The sequence below is a fragment of the Panicum virgatum genome, chromosome 8N (assembly GCF_016808335.1).
Source record: "Panicum virgatum strain AP13 chromosome 8N, P.virgatum_v5, whole genome shotgun sequence".
Taxonomy (NCBI): Eukaryota; Viridiplantae; Streptophyta; class Magnoliopsida; order Poales; family Poaceae; genus Panicum; species Panicum virgatum.
This window is the reverse complement of record NC_053152.1, coordinates 8,351,953-8,376,120: the sequence shown is the minus strand read 5'-3', so window position 1 is coordinate 8,376,120 and position 24,168 is coordinate 8,351,953. Positions and strand designations below refer to the sequence as shown.

The 24,168-nt window shown below is 44.7% G+C and overlaps 1 protein-coding gene and 1 long non-coding RNA gene across 7 annotated transcripts in view; both read right to left on the bottom strand.

Annotated features, from left to right (window-relative positions):
* The window catches only part of LOC120686640 (disease resistance protein RGA2-like), a 96,823-nt gene that overhangs the window by 9,651 nt on the left and 63,004 nt on the right, over positions 1–24,168 (bottom strand). The window lies entirely within an intron of this gene.
* On the bottom strand, positions 20,476–24,002 carry LOC120686643. 3 transcript variants are annotated; one of them, XR_005680285.1, is made up of 5 exons: positions 22,485–24,002; positions 22,072–22,196; positions 21,796–21,980; positions 21,070–21,171; positions 20,476–21,033 (listed from the first exon to the last, which is right to left on the bottom strand). It is a non-coding gene; the product is annotated as an uncharacterized LOC120686643 (long non-coding RNA). The 3 variants fall into 3 exon arrangements; XR_005680286.1 differs by lacking the exons at positions 20,476–21,033; positions 21,070–21,171 and having other exon boundaries at positions 21,563–21,980; positions 22,072–22,206; positions 22,485–24,000; XR_005680284.1 differs by lacking the exons at positions 20,476–21,033; positions 21,070–21,171 and having other exon boundaries at positions 21,563–21,980; positions 22,485–23,986.

Below are 24,168 nucleotides of genomic sequence, written 5' to 3'. Positions count from 1 at the left end.
AGCCGCCATGGCCTCCCTGCGTGGTTGTGTCATGGTGGAGTTCATGAGCTAGTTGGAGTCGTCAATGGTGTATACGCGGTGGTGGCGATCCAAACGAATCTATTATGTGAGTAATGTCTTCATGTCATCCGATCTATTTAGCGATCATGTCTCTCCTCTTTCGATTTCGTTCTTGCTTTGGGTGCGCTTATTCCTAGATCTATTCTCGAGATAGATTGCATGGGGTGTTCTTGTAGCTATGGTGGCTAGGAGTTCATACCGGATCTACCCAAAGGGGGTTCGACTTGCTTCAGGGTATCCCGTTGAAAAGGGGGACGTCGTGACAGGCCGTCTCCACAGAGTAGGTTGGGTATCGAGGGATTGGATTGGAGGTTTTGATTTAAAGAGGCTTTGGATGAGATGCATGTTGAGCTTACTTGTTTAGCTAGAACTACAACTAGAATGCGTGTGATAGGTTTAGTCATGCCTTCGGTCATGCTTTATCCTTACCGATGTTCATGGATGAGATCAACCTTCGTACATCACTCATATCTATCAAAGGTTCACCTTTTATATGCAATTAATGCTTCATGTTAGGATAGATCCGTTAGATTAGATGGAAAACCCTAGTAAGTTCATTGTTGATCCACGGATTGATAAACCTTGGGGGAATACTCTAAGGGAAAAGCTAGCATGAACCGTGCGCTTGCGGTATACAAATCGGGGGCGTTAGTGAACGTCAACAAGCTTTTCTGGCGCCGTTGCCGGGGATCGGCAACTCGAACCCTAGGGCGATCTATCTAGTTTTTTGGACTAACCTTAATTTTTATTATTGCATATACCCTTGTTTTCTTGTTTGTGTCCTTGAAAGCAGGTGGAAAAAGCTAGACACCAAACTTAGACTTCGAGAAGTCCATAATCCACTTCGACAAATTTCAACAATCGGCAACAAGATGATCGAGGAGCCTCGACATGGAACATCGACAACGTCCACATCGACATGATGGCAACAACATCAAGATTCACTCTTTAGTGGTAGGTGCTAACTTTTGTTAGTGGCCCAACATCCGCTATCGAGTCCCCACTCCCTAAAGAAAAATATGATAAATAAGGTATGCCTCCATGTCAATTAATTTTAAACACTGATGTTTTGGGGAAGAATTGTTTGTTCAAGCAATAGGTATGAAGCATGCCCGCGAAGAAAATCGTGCGATCATCATCATCTATGAAGTGTTACTAATGTGATGAATTTTTCGTCCAAGATCAGAGAAGTACCATGAGCAAATAATAAATTATTTTGAAGCTCCATCAAGTCTTGTTTCCAACGGATCTAGAACCATCAGCTTTGGAGATCGGTGTGGAGAGTTATGGTAAAATCTTTCAACGCTGCGCGTTCTGAAATCCCTCTGGACAGATTGCAGCGCCGTAATAAAACAAGCATAACTTCTTTATCCGGAGTCTAATTGGGGATGAATAACCACTTGTTGGAAAGATAATTTGATGCACCTTGCAATGGAGCAGAAGTTTAGTACATGTTCTGCATTGGATGAAGGGGAATTCAACTAGGACAGAGGCAGTAGCAACCGACGAAGAAGGTGATGACGATGATGATTGGAAGGCTGTGTACACAAAAGATGATGATTTGAAGTTGACCAAAGCTGGAGGCAACAAGATTAGAAGAACCACAACACCACCTATCTTCTCCAGTGAGATGCTCGATATACTTCTAATCGAGTGATGCTATTAAGGAAGGAAACCGTTCGGATCATCAACACGAAGCACATGAGCATCTTCCAATCCCGACACCTTGGTTAAAGCAAGAACAATGGAGAAGACACATCATTGAAGCTGTGATTGCTGGTAATCAATGGTCATGACCTTGAAGCCTAGGGACGCACGACACTACGCTCCAAAGACCACATGATTGAGATCATTGACATCTTCGGATGAATTCACAAGAAGATACTGTTCTCATCAATATTCTGCTCGACCTCAGAAGAAAATTGTAGTATATTTTTGGATATTCAAAAGCTCCACGAAGTTCCAATTCCAACGAATCAAGAACCAAGTCAATCGGAGATTCCTACAATCGGGTATGGCCAAAACATTGAAGGTTGTGCACTCTGGAAATTTCTGGACAGCACGCAGCGCCAAAAGTGAAACGGGCATAACTCCCTCGTTTGTAAGGATGGATTCGGATGTCTGAACATCCGAATTATCCGTATTCGTATCCGCTTAAAACGTAAATATGAATATCCGTATCCGTATTCGAATTTAATATGGATGTCATATGGATGCATCCGAATTCGATTTTAAGAACTTTTCTCTATTCGATTCCGTATTCGTATTCGAAGAATATCCGATCACATCCGTATCCATCCGTATCCGCAAAGAAAAAATGACTAGTGAGACAATCTTAAACTTATCTTTATACCTATTACTTAATGATGTACACTATTTAAATTATTTAAAAAGCTAGATAACTAATAATATATTTATTAAAATTAATAATGATATAAAAATTAACTTTAACTATTTAATATATTTATTTCATGATTAAAATTATTTAATACGAGTCAAATTAATTATTTATTTAATGATAAAATCTTTTTTTATATATCGTAATTATTAAGTATTTAAATATTTATTTATTTTACATTTATAATTAGTATTATATATTTAATATAAAAGCTATGCATAGATAATTATATTCTTTTTTTATTAGCTATCTCCTAATCCTTTACTCCCTACTTGTATAATGATTTTGATCTGCTATAAAATTATTGAAAAAATAAATATACTTATGATAGCTCTATGTTTCAAATCGAGAAGGTATCCGGATTCGTATCCGGATTCGAACTATCCGTTTTGTATTCGTATCCGATGAGATCCGCATTCATATTCGTATCCGGATTAAAATGTGGTAAAAGGTGACATCCGGATCCGATTTCATCTGTATCCGATCCGAATCCATCCTTACTCGTTTGGACTCCGTTTAAAGCGAATGAACACTTATTGGAAAGGTAATTTCATAAACTTTTCAATAGAGCTGTATTTTGGTATATGTTCTGTTGAGTATACAGGAGAGATTCTACGAAGAAGAGGCAGGAGCAACGCGATGAGAACAAGATAGAAAAGATGACGATGACAACAATGAAGAGGAGCTTGGGCGATGTTTTCATCAAGCGTACATGATAAAATTCAGAGGCTTGGAGCAGAGGAAGAACCCCAATGACATTGGCAAATGAAGGCACAAGCGGTCGACCTTCGACAAACGAAGATGTTGCAAACAAACCACGACGGATTACAAGAGCGCAACATTCAACACATGGAGACGTGAGAAGCAAACCACGATGGACCACGAAGAGTGTATCAAGATGACATCTTGCACAAAGCACCACGACTCCAATGAGTATGAAAAAGCTCCGAGGCTAAGGTATACAGTGAATTCTCAAGCTTCTATTGGTTTTGTTGATAATCATTAAAAATCTCATGCTCGAACCAATAGTCGGAATGAAAGTTTAAATTCTATGCCTTGTTCTTTTCATGATAATAGGCTAGAGTTTCTTGAGAAGGTTGATTTCATGCTTAAAGAACCTATGCCTAATAATGAGCTCCGCGCTATGCAAGAAACACATGCCGCATTTAATTACACCATGCCTTGTTGATGAAATTTAATTGAGGATGTGATTATGTTGCATATGTTTACAAATAATTGCAAATCTCGATCTTGCTTTGCGCTTGGTCAAGCTCATGACCCTAAAAGAGCACATGTTGGTTGAATCCCGGGATTTCACTAACCATGCAGGACATGAAACTCAAATGATGAGGAGGGAAACCGTGCCCAAAATTTTGAACACCATCATCAACATATTCAAGTTTCAAGAACGGACGTCGCTAAGCCTCATCAATTTTGTGCACAAGTCCAGAGGTTTATAATGCAAGAAAGTTGAATATTCAGGATCTCCATCAAGTCCTCGGTTCAACGCATCCATGATCGATACAATTGAAAACCCACGGGAGGATGTCTCAAACATCGGAGATGCACGTACTGAAATCAGCACGAGGCAGATTGCAATAACGGGGAAAAAGGGGCATAACTCCCTCAATTGGAATGCGTTTTGGGTAAATGAAGACTTGTTGGAAAGAAGATTTCATGCACCTTGCATTGGATCAATTGGTTGGTGCAACTCCCAATCTGGAAAGAGAGGAAAATCTGTGCAAAGAAAGGTAGCGATGAAGGACAACAAAGAAGGAGGTGACCATGATGTGAGAGACGATTGGGCAAGTTTTCCATTAAGCGTGATTGATCATGTCCAACATGGGAAATGGAATAAGAGCTGCATGGAACACCTTCACCTCTTGCATGAAGGACCATGGCTTCGCATCAATGAGAAGGTATGTAAGAAAGTCGAGCTCTATGACTCTAAATGAAGCGCTTTGCGGGAGGCAACCCGATCTTTTATTTTATATATTAATATGACCGTCTACATTGCACTCTTTAATCGGAATATCAAGTAACATTGTACCATTGCTCTAACAAAAACCACAACTTCATGTTGTTCATTCTAAATGTCATTGAGGAAGCACTTTGTTATTTGATCTTGGGAAACTTGTAGACCTTTTTGTGTGCCTATTAGTGTTTAGAGTTTTTTTATTTGTGTCTTTTTAGAGAGATTTATGAAGCATTGCACCACCCTTTGATTCTAAACTTGTGGCTAGTTAACTTAGGCTAACTTTTTGTTTTGTTTTAGACCACCTCATCATGTCATATCATTTTGTTCACCCACCCCATGTTACATTGCATACCATGTTGTTCGTCTCACCCTTGCATTGCATTGCATGTTGCATTTAAAAAAAAACCCTTTTCTAAAAATATTGACTAGCCTCGCTTTTGAGATCCTAAAACCCTTAGGAAAACCACTCATAGAGCAATCCTAAAACCATAGGGTATGTTTTTCATTCAAAAAAAAATCTAACTTTTGTTTCTCTCTAGTTTTTTTTGAAACCACCTTAGATAGACTATACCCAACACTCTCTATCTTCAAAAATTTTGTTTTAAGCCAAAAATATAGGAAACCCATAAACCTACTTCTAAAACCTTGTTAGCTCGGTTGCTTGATCCTTTTTCGATAAATAACCTTTTCATTGACAAAAGCCTCACTTCTTATGAAGTGCCGCGAAGGCTTTTTGTCACTCTTAGCAATTGTTTTTGAATAAGCTAGTTGCGGAACAACATCAAAAGGTCCTTTCAACCTTGCTAACACTTTTTTTGCTAACTTTGCATTTGCACTTTGCATCCATTCCATTGTTCATGCACTCATTTTGCTAGCTTGGTCTCAACTTTATTGATGAAAGCTTTCATATCCATGTTAATGCTTCACGTGAGCATTTTCCTTTTTACAATCTTGTGTAAACATGGTGTTTAGACATGATTGAAGACCATCATCATTTAGTTACCAAGCTATGAGGTTGCATTTGGTTGGTTTATAAGCTTTGCAATGCGCTTTATTTTTTCTTGTGCTATGAAGGCCTATTGATCTTGGGATAGACATGGTGTTTTGACCTTGGTTAAATAAGTCTTTGTGGCTATGGAGAAGTTCGGCAATCTAGTTGTAAACATGGTGTTTAGAACTAGATGTAAACATTGTCTTTGTTTATATACATTCCTATCATTTGCATTTACACTAGCACACACATACACTCACTAGTTTCGCTAAGTTAACTTTGCCACAAATTGAGATCTTAGGAATGGTAGGTTTGTTGGCATTTGTTTCTACTCCCGACCGTCACCCCGGGGGTAGTGTGTGTTTAAAATATTTTGCAGGCATGAAGAAGCGCTCCCATGAGTTCAAGACCAAAAGAATTTCAATCAAGATCGTCAACATCATCGAAACCTGAGAAGGATGCAGCTGTTTTCATCAATTTTAGAACATGTTCAGAGCTGTACAAAAAAAGCAAAAAGTTGATATTCAGAAGCTCCATCAAATTCTCATTCCAACGCATTCAAGATCAATGAATTTGAAGACCCGTACAAGGAGATATGGCAAGAACATTGGACGTTGCACGTTCTGAAATTCATCGAGACAGATTGTAGCGCTGGGATAAAATGGACATAACTCTCTTGTTCGGAATCAATTTTTGGGCGAATAAGAACTCGTTGGAAAGGAAAATTCGTGCACTTCGCAATGGAGCAATGTTTCAGTACAGGTTCTGTTCTGGAAATTGAAAGAAAAATTTGTGAAGATGCGGCAGCAATGAGACAACAAGGAATTGAAGGTGGCGACGACGACGTGAAGCAATGATTGGGACCATGACTTAGTACAAGAAGAAGTTGAAGGAAATTGAGGCAACAAAGGTGAATACACATTGAAAATGATATTCATACACATGAGGGAAGGACTTCAAGAATTTCAAGATGGTCCATCTTCTCCTTCCACGCCTAGCATCATGCTAAGCATGGGGGAGGATTTCGTGGACAAGGAAGAAAGATCTCATGGAGTAAGATAATCACGGTTGCCACAAGATGCTTATGATTCTTCTTCCATGCTTAGCACAATGCTTAAGTATGGAGGAGGCCGCGCTACACTTCATTACGAGCATCGAGAAGGACGGTAATTCTTCCTCAACTCTCTCTTTCTCTAAATGCTTGTACATATATGCCTTCAACCATAGATGCAACCTTTGTATATATCTCTCAACCTATCATATGGCTTCTAGGACAACCTAGTTTTGTTTTTGTTTTCAATAAGTGTAGGATCACCATCACTTTGTGCTCACCACATTGATACATTTTTGCAATGCCTTATGCTTATGGAAAAATGATGAAAGTTGCTGCTTTGTTTTACCTACGCTATGTTGTATATGACTTGACCATTTGCTCTCAATTAAATGGAATTAAAATGATTAAATACCGGCTCTTTTATTTGTGGAGGTTAAATGACTAAATTCTAAACCCACATATTCTATGTTGCTCTTTGATTTAAGTCTACCGATGACCTTACACCTTGTGTTGTTTAATTTGAAAACTTAATTCCTATGCTATCTACATTTGTGAATCTCTTGCAAAGTTCTACCTACCAAAGCCTATAGAAGCATATTCTTTCATGATGAAACCTTTAGATTGCAAACTTATATTTTGATGAGTTGGATTAAGATTGATTTCTTTGGTAGGAGACTAAGAAGCTGGTCATTCCATTTTTTTTGTGTAACCTTCTTTTTGCTAGCCTATTTATCCATGCATTGTGAGTTTCCACTTCGGGAATTTTGCAAACCTCGCTGGATATCCACCCTAAACCAAAAATATCTTTTTGTGACTACCTCCTTGACCACAACCCAATTTGAGTATGGATTATCATTTCGACGGAATCAAAAGAATCAAGGGCACCATATAAAGAAAAGTTTTGGGAGACAAGGCTCCCCGGAGATACTTTGATGCCTAATAGAATCGCGACTTGGCTTTGGGTTTCCTTTGCTCTTGCATGGTTTACCTAGAGTACATCAACTATCGTGTTCTTGTTGTTCGTTACCGATTATCCTCGTGTAGTGATAGTATGCAGGAGGGAAAGGTTTTGATCCTGGAACACACCTTCAAGCGGTTTTACGAAGAAGAAGGTGAATTTGAGATACTTACCCTAGCTAGTTGGTTCTCCCACTATTCATAATCGAGGACGAGCATTCGTTCAAGCATGGGGGGATGGCTGGGTAAGTATTCTATGTTATCAAAAGTTCTAAGGAGCAAAAAGAAAGAAAAAAAGGAGCAAAAAGAAAGAAAAAAAAATAAAAATGAAAAAAAGGGGAGAAAAAAAAGAAAGAGAAGAATAAAACGCTCCTTAGTTCTTTTTTGTTTCATTAATTTTCCAAGTTACTTTGAAGAATTATTCCATACTCAAATCTTCCAACCATGTGCAATCCGATAACAAGAACTTCATTTGTGTCTCGGGATCATCCATTTGCCACTTGCACATGTCCACCTATCTAAATGTGTGTGTTTCATCTTTCCCCCTCTCCAACATTATTTTCCAATGGCCTTTTTGACTAGTCTCAGTAAATCCAATAGATCTCTCTCTTAGTTTGACAATATTTCAGATATAATGTTTTGCTAGGATTGTTTTTACCTACCAAGCTCCACATAAGCCTTCCACTTTTACATATGAGTAGAATAGGTTGAAGACAATCTAATGTAGGCTTGAGCGACTTGATGAGATGAGTATTTCCATGATCTTTTGCAAGAGAACCTCAATTATGTTTGATATGCATTCTTTTGAAAACTCTTCACGATGAAACAAGGTAAAGGTTTGAAGTTCGCTTAAGTTTGAGAGCATTGCATTTATTTATTATTGTGGCTTGTTCTTTAATTGCTAGTCTATCTTCCATAATAAAGAAGTAGCCAGTCACAACATGAACTTAAATGCTAAATACTTGAGAGAGCAATATGTCTTGTTATGTATGATTAAGTGCAGAGAGGACATTGAGGGGCAACGCTGATTTCTTTATAAGCAAAGCTCCTAGACTTACTCAAGGACGAGCAAGGTTTAAGCATGGGGGGAATGTTGGCGCTCCTTAAGTACCCATTTTATCCCTTGTTTATCCTTGATAATGGCATGAATTCAATATCAAAATCACTAACCGTCCTAACCCCGGCCTAATTATTGGTCATTTTCACATATGCACATATATGTTGGAGGAACTTCGTTTTTGCAGGTTTTTGGCCTATTTTGGAGCATGAAATGACGAGGCCCGTGATCGAGCGCTAACACGGAGAAAGACGAAGGCCAAAACCCAAAGGAAGGACCAAAGCCCATGTTGATTCGAAGCACATTCATGCACATCCATCCTCCAAGAGAGCCCAAAGGACCAAGCCCACGAAGATGAGATCAAGATACTTCGGGATTAAGCAAAGCAAATGAAGATTTAAGGAAGGATTCCCTATCCTATCCTTTCCTCGAAGATATCTCCAAGATAACAACGTCCAAAGGGGTGCAATCGTGAAGGACAGAAACTCTAGAAGATGCGAGGAGTCTACACGCCAAAAATGAGACCGAGGCGAGCCCGAAAAGGGGTAGGCCGGCCGGCCTAGGCCCATGGGGCCGGCCGGCCCAGCCCTTTTCTGAGGCGGTTTGCCTTCCCCTTCGACCGGTGGCTTCCTCGGCTTATAAATAGCACGCACCTTATTCAACTCGAAGCATCCATCCAACCAGAACTTGACGAAAACCTAGGGCCAAGACCGGAGGGAGACGACGGCTGCCGCAAGTCTTCGAAGTTGTCTAGGAGATGGCTTAGGCCATCCCTATCCGCCATGGCCTCCCTGCGTGGTTGTGTCATGGTGGAGTTCATGAGCTAGTTGGAGTCGTCAATGGTGTATACGCGGTGGTGGCGATCCAAACGAATCTATTATGTGAGTAATGTCTTCATGTCATCCGATCTATTTAGCGATCATGTCTCTCCTCTTTCGATTTCGTTCTTGCTTTGGGTGCGCTTATTCCTAGATCTATTCTCGAGATAGATTGCATGGGGTGTTCTTGTAGCTATGGTGGCTAGGAGTTCATACCGGATCTACCCAAAGGGGGTTCGACTTGCTTCAGGGTATCCCGTTGAAAAGGGGGGCGTCGTGACAGGCCGTCTCCACAGAGTAGGTTGGGTATCGAGGGATTGGATTGGAGGTTTTGATTTAAAGAGGCTTTGGATGAGATGCATGTTGAGCTTACTCGTTTAGCTAGAACTACAACTAGAATGCGTGTGATAGGTTTAGTCATGCCTTCGGTCATGCTTTATCCTTACCGATGTTCATGGATGAGATCAACCTTCGTACATCACTCATATCTATCAAAGGTTCACCTTTGATATGCAATTAATACTTCATGTTAGGATAGATCCGTTAGATTAGATGGAAAACCCTAGTAAGTTCATTGTCGATCCACGGATTGATAAACATTGGGGGAATACTCTAAGGGAAAAGCTACCACGAACCGTGCGCTTGCGGTATACAAATCGGGGGCGTTAGTGAACGTCAACAACTAAGGTCGTAGAGTCTAGCCCACCTAGTGACTGCTCTGTTTGCCCTGGTTTGATTGCCGATCTAGATAGTCTTGCGATAGAGAAAGCCAACTTGGAGAATGAGAATACCTATCTTAGGGTGATTCTGAGTTGGGTTTCTAGCAGTGAGCCGCAGTTGGGCATGATGATTAAGCAGTTCAAGCGTGGTGATGGATTTGGGGTCGGTTACACATACACGAAGTCAGATTTTGACAGGTTGTATGGTAAGATTGGCAAGGCTGTTGGAAACACTGCTAGCACGAGCACGCAGCTTTCACTTGTTGACCCCGTGGATGGTGTGCTGAAAGAACCACAAAAAGCACCTCCACAGAAGCAGGTTTGGGTTCCAAAGCCCAATGAGCTGAGGAATCCCCTCGACACGCTCCCTACTGCCACAGCCCAGGTTGCCCAGAAGAAGGGGGTTGTTCCTCCCCATCCGCAGGCTAGGCCTCCACCTCCCAAGCGTGATGTGAGGTACCACTGCGAGTTCTGTGACAGGGAAGGTCACCTGGAGGTGTTTTGCTTCAGAAGGAAGCGGACTGTGAGGCGAGAGCAGGAGAGACGGAACGTGGACATGTACTCTGCTCGGGTGCATGGTCCTTCTCGGTGTGGTGGTAGGCAAGATGCTAGGGCGCGCCGTGTAGGTGGAGGTCAGGGAGACGGTGGTGATTACCATGCTCCAGTGGGTGGTCGCTTTGCCGGTCGTGCTCCTGGTCGTTTTCAGTACGCCTATGGATCATGAGACCGAGGCTTTGGAAGAGGTTTCGATGCTCCACGCTTTCCTCGCGGTGGTGTTCGTCAGTCACGCGGTAGACGGGACGGGGGATACACTTTGCCTGGTTTTGCTAACCCTTCTGTAGAGCAAATGGCTCGACACTGGTTTGCTTCTCACTTTGCTAACCCCAGTGTTGAGACATTTGCTCACCTTTGTCTCACTACTGATGTGCAGGTCGGAGGCTTAGAGAACAGGTGGATCATGGACTCTGGTTGTTCGTGCCACATGACCGGAAATGACAAATGGTTCTCCGGCCTCACCCCGATGTGCTCAAAGGAGTACATTGTGTTCGGGGATAATGGAAGAGGAAAGGTACGTGGACTTGGCGCTGTTCGAGTTTCTGATCGCTTTGCCCTGAGAGAGGTTGCTTTGGTTTCGAACCTTGGGTTCAATTTGCTTTCTGTTTCGCAACTTCTTGATGAGGGGTTTGAGGTTCGCTTCAAGGAGGGCTGTTCGCGTGTTTTAGATTCCAGAGGAGATTTGGTTTGCTGGATTACAACTCGCGATCGGGTTTTCTTGGTTGACTTCTCTGGAACTCCTCTTGGCCCTTCTCGTTGCTTGTTGGCTATTCCTTCTTCTGATTTGTGGAAGTGGCATAGGAGACTTGGATGTTTGATCTTCGATTTGTTGTCGAGACTTAGCTCACTTCGCCTAATCCGAGGATTGCCCAAATTGAAGTTTGAAAAGGACCTTATTTGTCATCCGTGTCGCCACGGGAAGATGATTGCTACTTCACATCCACCTGTTAATCAGGTGATGACCGCTCACCCTGGAGAATTGCTACACATGGACACAGTTGGTCCTTCTACGGTGATGTCTGTTGGTGGAAAGTGGTACGTTCTTGTGATTGTGGACGATTTTTCTCGCTATTCTTGGGTCTTTTTCATGAGGACCAAGGATGAGGCTTTTGAGTTTGTTCGAGACTTGATCTTGAGGTTGAAAAATGAGCTACCCCAGGCCATGCGAGCGATTCGCAGTGATAATGGCACAGAATTCAAAAACGCTCGTTTTGACGGCTTTTGCAGTGATCAAGGGCTTGAACACCAGTATTCTTCTCCCTACACTCCACAGCAGAATGGAGTTGTAGAGCGGAAGAATCGGACGCTGGTTGAGATGGTGAGGACGACGCTCGATGAGCATAGGACTCCTCGCAAATACTGGGCCGAGGCAGTTAACACCGCTTGTTATGTGTCCAACCGCATTTTCTTGCGTGCTTTCATGCACAGGACTTCTTACGAGTTGCGATTTGGACGCTAGCCCCGTGTTGATCATCTCAGAGTTTTCGGTTGCCGGTGTTTTGTGCTGAAAGATGGAAATCTTTATAAGTTTGAGTCTCGCTCGTCTGACGGCATTTTTCTCGGTTATGCTTCTCACTCCAGAGCTTACCGTGTGCTGATTATTGATACTAACATCGTCAGAGAGACTTGTGAAGTCACTTTCGACGAGACTGCACCGTGCAATTCTTCTGTCTTTGAAGTTGCAGGAGATGAGGAGCTCGGCACCTCCATCTTTGAAGATGAGGAGGAAGAAGCTGCGGAGGGCGAGGCTGAGGCTACCACACGTGCTGTGGACCCAGTTGCCTCCGCCATGAGCTCGGACGATGATGATGGCCCCGATCCGACTACTTCTACTTCATGGGGCCGATAGAGGAGGTGACTCAGGCTTCACCAGCTGCAACTTTGGAGACACCAGATTTGGTTGAGGAGGAGGCGACTTCGACACGGGAAGCACCTCGACATATTCAGCGTCGTCATCCACCTCAACAGATGCTAGGTGATCTCAACGAGCGAGTCACCAGGTCCAACGTAACAAGTATCGCTGGCTTTGCTCATTCAGCATTTGTTGCCTCTTTTGAGCCCAAAGATATTGGACACACTCTTTCTGATTCTAATTGGGTCAATGCCATGCATGAGGAACTTGAAAATTTTGAAAGAAACCAAGTTTGGGTTTTAGTCGAGCCTCCACTTGCTTGTAATCCCATCGGAACGAAGTGGGTTTTCAAAAACAAGCAGGGTGAGGATGGATTGGTTGTTCGGGACAAGGGTCGTCTTGTTGCCCAGGGGTTTTGCCAAAAAGAGGGTATTGATTTTGAGGAGACTTTTGCCCCTGTTGCTCGTTTGGAAGCTATTCGAATCTTTCTTGCATTTGCTGCTTCCAAGGGTTTTAAAGTTTTCCAAATGGATGTGAAATCTGCCTTCTTGAATGGTTTTATCGAAGAAGAGGTTTATGTGAAACAACCCCCTGGTTTCGAAAATCCCAAGTTTCCAAACCGTGTTTATAAACTTCAAAAAGCTCTTTACGGTTTGAAACAGACACCTAGAGCTTGGTATGATAGATTGAAAACCTTTTTGCTGGCTCAGGGCTTTAAGATGGGATGTGTGGATAAAACTTTGTTCCTCATGCGGTCTAGCAATGACTTTCTATTAGTTCAGATATACATGGATGATATTATCTTTGGTGGCTCTTCTCATGCTCTTGTCTCCAAGTTTTCTGAGCAGATGTCTAGGGAGTTCGAGATGAGCATGATGGTTGAGCTGCAGTTCTTCCTCGGGCTGTAGATCAAGCAAACTCCTCAGGGCACGTTCATCCATCAAGCCAAGTACACCAGGGACTTGCTGCGAAAGTTCGACATGAGCGACTTGTCTCCAAAGCCGACTCCGATCAGCACTTCGACGGCGCTTGATGAGGACTTGGACGGTGAGGCGGTGAACCAGAAGGAGTACAGGAGCATGATCGGCTCTCTCCTGTACCTGACGGCGACGCGGCCGGACATTCAGTTTGGCGTCGGCCTTTGTGCGCGGTACCAAGTTTCTCCGTGCACCTCCCACAGGAAGGTGGTGAAACGCATCTTCAGGTATCTGAAATTCACCCCTGAATTTGGTCTTTGGTATTCTGCGGATTCTTCTCTGGTTTTGGTGGGCTTTTCTTATGTTGATTTCAGTGGGTGTCGGTTGGATCGCAAGTCGACATCCGGCACTTGTCAATTTCTCGGTACATCTTTGGTGTCTTGGTCCTCTCGCAAGCAGGCTAGCGTAGCGCTTTCTTCCACAGAAGCTGAGTATGTTGCCGCTGCTAGCTGCTGCTCCCAGATCCTTTGGATGAAGCAAACCTTGCAGGATTATGGTTTGAGTTTCGGTAGGGTTCCCATCTTTGTAGATAATATGTCAGCCATTAGCATTACAAAGAACCCTGTCCTACACTCCAGAACCAAACACATAGATATCAGATTCCATTTCCTGCGAGACAATCATGAGAGAGGCCACATAGACTTGAACCATGTCCCTTCAGAGAGGCAAACCGCATATATTCTCACCAAACCGCTTGAGCAGGACACCTTTGCTCGCTTGCGAGGGGAGCTTGGGGTTTGTTACCCTTTTGATCGCTGACTTTTCTTTGGTTAGCTTTGTAGGTTTTAATTGCTTCTCTTTGTTTTCCAGGTTTGGTAGTTGCATTGTGCATATGAATTGTACATGTTTGCATTTTGCATTGTCTCACTTGCACTAGCATTCTTGTATACATTGCTATGATCTTCTAGTGCCTGCTAGTGTGAGTTGATAAACTTGATCATGTATAGCTTGCTCCATTGTGTATATGACATCATCTGAGTTAAGCTATTTTGATTTGAAAATCTGAAAACATGACCACCCTGTCCTGGCTACTAGCATGTTAGGGCGTGTTGATATGCTTTGCTATCTTATTCATGCTAGTATAGCCTTTCTTTCAGCAATTCATACTTGAAATGATATAAATTTGATAAAATTGCTTGAACTGTTCTTGAAATGGATTGAAAAGATCCAGGTGGGATTGCTTGTCGCACTGATCGAGCTTTCGGGACGGCTCACTTTGCACTTGTGAGAACCCGGGCAAGGCTGTGCATGACTGAAACGAGTGTCTTAAGCTTCTGATTGTCTTTGGCATAGGCTTGACCTCGTTGCTAAGTAAAGCATGACAAGCTTTCAACCCTTGGCATTAAGAATTGCTTGATATAAATTTGATCGAAAAATGAATGTTTGCAACATGTTTTTGGCTGGTTTGGCTCACCTGTATGAGTATGATTAGCACTGCTTTCCATTCCCTACTTGTTAGTGCTAGATCATGGGTGATGCTTTTATTTCTCCTAAACTAAACTTGCCTAGCTCTAGACTGATTTGATATACCCTGTTGAGCTAGATGCAGGTCTTGTTTATGGATGCACACGTGCTTGTGACTAGATGTTGCTCATATCTTTGTATCCCTGAATGCTTTCACTTACACCTCTTGCATTGCATTCATTGCATAGCATCTGTTCAGGGGGAGTTTCAGCTTCAGGGGAGATTTAGGTCTTTTTAGACTTGATGTGTGCATGTGCCAACAAGGGGGAGAATTTGGGAAGTGATCGAACAAGGGGGAGACTTAGACTTGTTTGTTTTTTGAAAAACTTATTGTGCACAGGGCTTTGAGAGTGCATCATTTTGGGAGAGTTGCACTTGTGAGAGGGAAAAGTTTTGGTTTGGGAGTGTCTGCTTTGTTTCTGGCTCCTGGTTTCCTCGTTTTCCCTCTGCTTCTTGCATGACTACGTCGAGTGTTGCCTCTGTCTTTCAAGAGTCATGTTTTGGCTTTTGATCGATTGCGTCGAGCCGTTGCCCTTGTCTTAGGGAATCGATCTGTGCTTGAGTAAGTGACTATTTTTGACTTTCTGAGCTTTTTGTCACTTGCTTGAGTTTTTCGCTTTCCTGTTTCTATTTTATCACTTTTTTGTTTTCAGGTGGTGTGTTGATAATGCACTCATCAAGGGGAGATTGAGGAACGAGAGTACTCTATCCTGCCTGTGATGAGTGAATTGTCAACCGGGCGGTGTGATCGTGCGCTTGGTCTTTGGATTGCAGGTACACGGGCGTCGAGTGTCGACGGTGAGCTGCCGTGGAAGAGCTCAGACCGGGCGGCAGCTGTGGCGTCCACTCCTAGATCGAGGGCGTGAGCGGCGACGGAAGGCGGGTTTCTTGGTTTACGCCACAAAACCAAGGAGGCGGACAGTGGTTGAAGACGCCAAGTCGTGGAGTTACGGGTGTCGGTCTCGGGACTGACGGAGGCGATGGGCGTCGACGGCGTCTAGGGCCTCGCTGCGGGCGAGGAGGTGACGGGCGTCGGGCGGCATCTAGGGCCGTCAGAAGGCCGAGGCGGGAACAGCGTCTAGGGCCACGGCATGGAGGCGGGAATCTCCCCGCGCGTGAGGTTTTGGCGGTTTTCTCAAAACCAGCCACCTACCTGGGTTTCGCGGACCCTCCAAAACCTCGGACCGGAACTTCGTCGATGTGGTGGCATCGCAGCCAAGAAACTCCGCCGTTGATTGAGTCTGTACAGCGGGTTGCTGCAGACCCAACCGGTCTGACCGGTCTGGCCGCAGCAGCTGGGTATAAATACCCCCACCAGCCCGTGGTTGGGTGAGTTTCTTGAGTCTTTTGTTTTCTCTTCGTTTTTCCTACTCCCTGCCCCTGCTCTAGGTTAGGGCCAAGGATTCCAATGCAAAAGAGGGTTAGATTATAGCTAATCTCTCCAATCTAGAGGGTGGATGATGGTGTGGTCGGCTCTAGCCTTTGTATAGGTGAATTCCTCCATTATTTATGAATGAAATTGATTTGAGATTCACCCGTGTGTGCTGAGCTTTTCGTCCCCTTCCTCTCTTGCGTTTTGGGTTTCGATTCTCCTCTTTTAGTGTGTTTTGTGTTCGGAGGAGACGAACCCTTGAATTCGTGGTTTGATGGACTCTTTGTGACGATTCTAATCCTTCTAGCCAAGTGCTAAATCTACTGGAATCGAGAGTTCTCACGAATCGGAGTTTTTGGGTTCTTGAGAAAACCCCAATTCTCTTTGATCTTCCCTTGATTTCTCATGATCTGTTAATCTTTTGGGAAAGATCTTTTGGGGATATGTTCACGGGTAGATTTGAAGCTATCCTCCAAGTTTTGTTGGATTTGGACTTCGTTTGCTCGAGATTTGACGTTCGAAGCTTTGTTTGCGACCTGTCTGGGTGCAGCCGGTCTGACCAGTCTCTGAAACCGGTCTGACCGATCTGGGTTTTTGAACTCCAGCCCGACCGGTCTGACCGGTCGGAGAGAACGGTCTGACCGGTCCGTGTCTGCCAGGTCTGCAGATTTTCTCGTTCGCTTCCGTGTTTTCTCTCGCACGTTATAGGGGTGTTTTGTGTTGGTTTAGCTCTTCCATAGCTATTCCAAACTTCACCTAGAACTCTTGAGGGCTTGTGGTGATTTTGGGATATAGGCCGACGGTTTGAATTTCGAGAGAAATTTTGATCGGCTCCCATTCACCCCCCCCCCCTCTGGTCGCTAGTTTCGGTCCCTCAATTGGTATCAGAGCTTGGTTGAGGTTTTCAGTACCTTAACCGGTTCGAAAACCACTTGGCGACCATGGCGAGTCTTGGGAAGATCCCGGTATTTTCCGGCGAGGACTATGCCTACTAGAAGGTTCGCATGAGTGCCTTCTTGTAGAGCATGGAAGCCGAGGTCTGGGATATTACCAAGAACAAGGCTTACGTGGTGCTTGCCGCTCGGGTCACTCCTCTTCAAGTGACTGAGCATGAGGCTAACGCCAAGGCTGTCAATGCCTTGTTCGCTGGCATTTCTCGTGCGGAGTTCTCACGCGTCCAAGGTTTTCCGGAAGTCTGCAAGATTTGGACGTGCCTTGAGAACTACCACGAGGGCACACCTCAGGTGAAGGCCAGACTGTTCGAGACTGAAGACTCGAACCTGAGATGTCTCACCTCACGGGTGACTTCCTTACCACCCCACCTACACTCGCACGTGACTTCCTTACCACCCCACCTACACTGCACATGTGGCTTTGAATGAGATGCCTTTCTTTCAAACTAACCCGTGAAGCTCCCTTTTGTCCAGGTTGAAGCGACCAACCGGGACTAAAGGCTCTTTTGGTCCGGGTTGGAGCCACCAACCGGGACAAAAGGGTCATCCTTTAGTCCCAGTTGGTGTTACCACCCGGGACTAAATTTTCAGGACTTTTGGTCCCGGTTGGAGCCACCAACCGGGACTAAAGGGTGACTTTTTGTCCCGGTTGGAGCCACCAAACGGGACTAAAGCTCCTGGATGCCCCCTAACCGTTGGACCCGGGACTAAAGCCTTCATTGGTCCCGGGTCCAAAGATTGTCGGGATAAATGTGCAGGATCAAAGGCCATTTCTGTAGTAGTGCTATTATTTCTTGTGATTTTGGTGATCAAATGACAACGCAATCAATGGGCTAACAAGTTTGTCAGATCATCTTTGTAGAATCTCAAGGTTCCATGGATGTAATCCGATGTGTCCAATTCCCTGTCAAGATATCGAAATCATAGTGAAAATCCAAAGATGTCAAATGCAATTGACAGCCGCGACAAGTTGGACAAGTGGATGCAGAAAACATTGCACCAGTTAAATTAAACAGACACTAAGTCATCGGTGCACTGGATAAGTCATTACTAAGGCAAGTGCAGAACTGCCTTAGGCACCAGCTAAGCCGATGGCGTCAAGTTTGAGAGCGTCGTTGTATTGGTTGGAGCATTGCTGAGCTACGAGAAGAAACCAAGTAGCACCGGTTAGACTAATGCTAAGAAAAACATGCATCGGTATATTCATGTTGCTATAATCCAGAGAGCGTGTTAGTTGAAGAAGAAGGTTATGTGGACATCGGTTAAACCGGTATCTAAGTGTCGATTTAACCAACGGTTGATGAGTCAGCTGTAGAACATGTCAGAAGGCTCAACGGCTATATGCTAGGTTAGGGTAATCGGTTGAACAGATGCCGCCCCCCCCCCCCCAAAAAAAAGGCATCGGTTTAAACGGTGCTATGCTGCATTTTGGTAGTTGTTGGAGCAACGGTTCCTTTGAGTGTTTGGGCTATATAAGGGCCTCACCTTGGATCATTTGAGGTTGCTAGAGATAAGAGGAGCCTCATACACACTAGAGAAGTTTTGCAAGCCATAGAAGTGCAAAGTGATCACATCTTTAGTCCTCAACATATCCTTTGAGAGTGTGAGTGAATGTGAAAGCAAGGTTGTGTGCCTTGTGTGCTGTGCTGGAGAGCTACTCAAGCTTGTATCTCGGTCCGCCGGCCCCTTGGACTTTTGGAGACCCCCCGGCTATGACCCTCCGGCTTGGTGTGGAGCAGTGTCGATGGCTTTGTACAGGGGACTTGGAGACCCCATTCTTAATGGAGAAGCTCCTTAGTGGAAAACGGGATCAAGGTGACCGGGGGCTTGGCGTGAGCCTTTGTGGCAAGTCAAGATTTCCTGGAAGAGACTTGATTGCTGGGAAGCAATACTCTTAGTGAGTGCTTCAACAACGTGGATTAATGTTGTCTTTTGTGTGTACCGATACCACGGGATACCCCTTGTGTCTAAGAGTTTGCTTTCTCTCATGCCCTTTATATTTCTGCATTTAATACTTGCAACATGTGTGCCTTTATTTTCTTAGAGTAGGGTCAAGCTAGGATTGGCTATACGTTTCAAAACTTGTATTAGAATGAAGGTTTCACACTAGATGAACCGTAATTACACATTTAGATAGCATGTTTTAGTTTAAGTTTTGTGCAAACTAGTTGGAGCCATGGGTGAAGGTTTTAAATTGCCTAATTCACCTCTCGTCTCTTAGGCTACGAGCACCCGATTCCTTTCACACTCGTCGGGAGCACCGGTGGTTCATTCGCTGGTGGCAGGAGACAACCGGACGCATCAAACTACTTTAGTCGGCAAGGCAAACTGGACCAGTTTTTTCTAGAAAAAAAATACTTTTGGTATGTAGCTCTAATGTACTACTGGGCAATGAAAAATGGAGACAGAGTCCAGAACGAGCGTTAGCTCGGTTGGTAGTGCTGCTAGTGTGCAGCCTGCCCGCCACCGGGATTTTCCCCAGTTAAAATCTGCAGCCTGTCACGTGTGGAGCTGCAAAGGGATGGGATTACGAGACACTCATCGTCTAACGGAGTTATCCGGTGATCTCAAGAGTCAAGATGGACGCGATTTCTAGATCTGAATGTAGTTGTTGGTTTGTTTGTGCACGTCGAGTGTGAGTGAGGTGTGCGTGTGTAGGGTGAGTATGTGGTGTGGGAGTGAGGTGTGCATGTGTTGGGCGTGCATGCACATGTGAACTCATACTACAGCTATACCTAGATGAGAGGCTTCAAGAAACGGAGATAGAGTCAGACCAGATGTCCTAACGAAAATTCAGATCGGACGCCCGTGGATGGTAAAGGGGTCTAATCTTATACAGTTTTGCAAATCGGGCTGAATAGATTAACCACCGCAATCAGCATGTAATAAGAAATTAAAAAAAGGAAGAAGGTTATGAAAGATAAAAAATACAAACGGTGAAGAAAAATAATTATGCTCAAGGGCACGAACTCCTCAATTCGTTAACTTTCTTTTGATGGAAGGTACGCACCACCTTCAATTCTGTTAGGATGCCACCTTCATCAATTTCTCCATATATTTCCTTTTATTTACTGACTACTGTCATTGAGCATTATCGTCGATATGCCAGAAATATTGCGGGTGAACGGTCACAACAAATATTATGATAACCACCCTCTCCCCTTCTCTTATTTATTATTAACCAAAATTATTAAGTTAGCTGTTTGTGGGTTGAATTTTCTTTCTCCACACTAAAACACATGAACAATATTAGCACTACTGCAAAAAGAGTGTAGGGGCGGGTAAAAAACTATTTTTAAGAATGGGTACTGCACCCGTCCCTGCTTTTCGCAGTTAAAAATAGTTGTTTGTAGGGGTGGATGTTATAACCGTCTCTAAAAACTCATTTCTAAGGACGGGTTGAGGCATGACCCGTTCTTAAAAATTGGTTTTCAGGGACGGTCATGCCTACAAATCAAATAAAACAATAAAAAATCAAAGCACGGGCTGTGAGCCGCTGCTGGGCTCCCCTGCGCCGCCGTGGGCCTCACCGCGCACCCCACGCGCCGAGTCGCCGCGGGCCTTGCTGCGCCGGCCGCCGGTCCGCTGCCGTGGGCCATGCCGTGCGCAGCCATCGTTGCGCCACCGTCGTCGGGGTCCCTGCACGGTGACCCACTCCCCGGCACCGCGGCGGACCTGCAGGCCGCAGATGTGCTCGTCGGCGAGGAGCACGGTGAGGGCACCCCGGTCCAGTGCGCCGAGAGCCCCAGTGTCAGGTCCGGCTGCAGGGTCGGGCGGCACCCGGCTTCGCCGAACGGCCGCTGGAGGTGCGCCGGCCTCGTCCAGCACCTGCATCAGCAGCTTGCACAGCTCATGAATAGGCACCCGCATCAGCAGCTCGCACAGCTCACGGACAGCACCCGCATGTCGTCCGTGGCCCCCGAGGTTGGAGACCTGCCACCTCCATCAAGCATCACGGCCGGCAGCCTGCATGGAAGGCAGAGGAGGGGAGGGAGAGATGGGAGAAAGAGATAAGAAAGAGACAGAGGAGAGGTCGCGTGTGTGGTGGAAGAGGAAGGAGGAGAAATAAATAAGGAAGAGAGAGTGTGCATGCATTGATGCTGATGACCAGCGCTGCGCCTCCGCTTTTCAAACTCTGCGCACCGCTTTTCAAACATTTTAGGGGCGAATCACAGTGTCACCCGCCTCCAAAAATAGTGCTCTATTTTTAGGGCGGGTGATGCTGTCAGCCGCCTCTACAAATGATATTTGTAGGGGCGGGTGATGCTATTATCGGTCCTAAAAATAGTGTTATTTTTAGAGGCGGGTGATAGCGTCACCCGCCCCTAAAAATTTATTTGTATGGGCGGGTCAACTGCTACAGTAGTCTAGCTCTATTTGTAGGAACATGTTGCTTTTTGATCCGTCCTTAGAAAAAAATGAGGTGTTCCTATAAATCATTTTTGTAGCAGTGTAGTCTGCAATAATTTCTATAAAGTATAGCCAAGAATTTTTTCTTGTCCGCACTGCAGGCGTGTCTGACTGCCGATCACCTTCGAGTCTTCAGGGGTTCAAAAAAACTAACCCTTCCCGTCAAAAAAAAAAGAAAACCTGACTCCTTGTGTCCAGGCTGCTACCTCCCTCGTCCTCATGGCCTGCTGGCTGCTGCACCTTCAATCGCATCAGGACCAAGCCTGGTCGAGAGTACGGGAATCCGTTAATGGCAGGTGCCCGATGGTGCTTGCAGAGGTGGTGTGCATGATTGCCTCAGTTGGATTCTTGATGTCCAATCGGCTCTGCTGATAAAAGTATGATATAAGTATACGTGATCTGAACATTATGAATTAACATGAGCTATCTAGAGATTATATTTGGTATATTACGAACCTTGGAAAAATATTGGTCCTCTCCCATTTTTGCAGAATCATCTGTCTCGGGACTGTTCACCTCCGCTGGTTCCTTACCGCGCCGCCACCGTCGGAGCTCACTGGAGGGGTCTCGGCGGCGCCAGACTGTAACACCCTAATTTTTAATTTAGCAACCCAAATAAATTTAATTACTTTAATTATAGGTTCGATAAGGTTTTATTTAAATTTTATTTTGTCTTTAGAGTATTTATGGTGAATTTAAATAATTTGTTTAGCCATAAAAAAATATAAGGCTAAATAGGCTTTGTGCATCTCATGCTACCTTTGCATCATTTTATTGTTTGTAGTTCAATTTGAATTTGAGTTCTATGAATTTGAATTCAAATTGAATGTGTTTGTCTCTTTAGAAATCACTAGGTTCTAAAATCTTACAATTTCATCCTTCTCCTGATCTCTTCTTGGTATTTTGGAGTCTTCAACATTAGATAGCATGGAGGGCTCTCCAGCAGTCCTGGTGTTGCTGCTCCGAGCAGGATGATCCATTTGTAAATTGTTCCTTATAATGTTGGCATCGCTTGCATGCTTCACAATCTTCTCATATTTCACCTTGATTGCCTTGACCTTACTAGCCACCTTGCATCTGAACAGTAATGATTTTGGTTTTGCACAGAAGTAGTCTGCTATTGTTTGCTCGTCACCGTCGCTATGTATCTTGTCTTTAGTCTGCTATTGTTTGCTCGTCACCATCGCTATGTATCTTGTCTTTCTCAGCTTCAAGGTGGACTCCATAGAGTAAATCTTCAATATCATAGGCAACATTTCTCAATTCGTTCACCCATGGAAGTTGTGTGCCACTCCCTAATGCTCTGTCACGAACTACAGCCAGCCAGCTACTTATCTCCTGATGTTTTCCCTGGAGCTCACAGAGGTCTTTCTTGACACCTGTTATGGAAGTTGTGGGACCGAAGCCGGTGACCAGAGGGGGGGTGAATGGGAGCCGATCAAAATTTCGTCGAAATTCGAATTGTCGGCCTATATCCCAAAACCACCGCAAATCCTCGAACCTAGGTCAGCGAGAATAGCTATGAACAAGCTATCTCGAAGCAAAAGACCCGAGTCGCAAAGCGGAAGCAAAAGCGAGAGAAACTTCTCAAATCGAATCTGCTCAGGCACAGACCGGTCTGACCGGTATAGAGGACCGGTCTGACCGGTCAAGCAGTTCAAAAACAGGCAGACCGGTCTGACCGGTCTCGCCAACCGGTCTGACCGGTGGCGTACAGAAAACCCCGAAAATTCAGTTCCAAAACCGTGAATCGAGAGCAAATCACGTCCAAATTGGATGAAACTTGGAGGATAGCTTCGTTCCTACCCCAAGAGTGTATCCCCAAGAAATCTCACCCTAAAGATATCCATAGCACGAGAATTTCGGGATGAGATCAAAGGGGGTGGGGTTTTCTCTAGTCTCCAAGAAATCGAATTTGAACGAGTTAGTGATTCCAGAGGGTTCAAGAACAAAGTAGAGGCATGGGAATCACAGCAAAGAACTCGTGGACTCCTCGCAATCAAGTGCACCAAAAACGAAATCGAAATTTCATCAAACAAGGCACAAAACGAGGAGATGGATTGATTCAAACTGCCCAGAGGGCACGAGGAGGTTAGGGCCTCCTTTCCCAATCAAATTCACAAGAGTTCTCACACAAACAACATTCAAATCTACCCTAAAGAGATGAACAGGGGGAGAGGAACACAGAGGCGGCGGCCTGGAGAACAGAACAATTCACGGATACAATACAAAAGCAGCACTTGACCTAACACAAGTGAAGGGGTATTTGTACCAGCGGGACCGGTCCGACCGGTTGGTTAGACCGGTCAAACCGGTTGGTTAGACCGGTCAGACCGGTGCCAGGGACCGGTCAGACCGGTTGGCCTGCAGCACCCCCTGTACACGATCTCATCCGACGGCCGAGGTTCTTTCTTCGAAACGAAGTCTTCTCTGCGATGCCGCCGTCTTGATGAAGATCCAGTCCGCGGTTTTGGAGGGTCCGCGAAACCCGGGTAGGTGGCCGGTTTTGAGAAAACCGCCAAAACCTCACACGCGGGAAGATTCCCGCCTCCA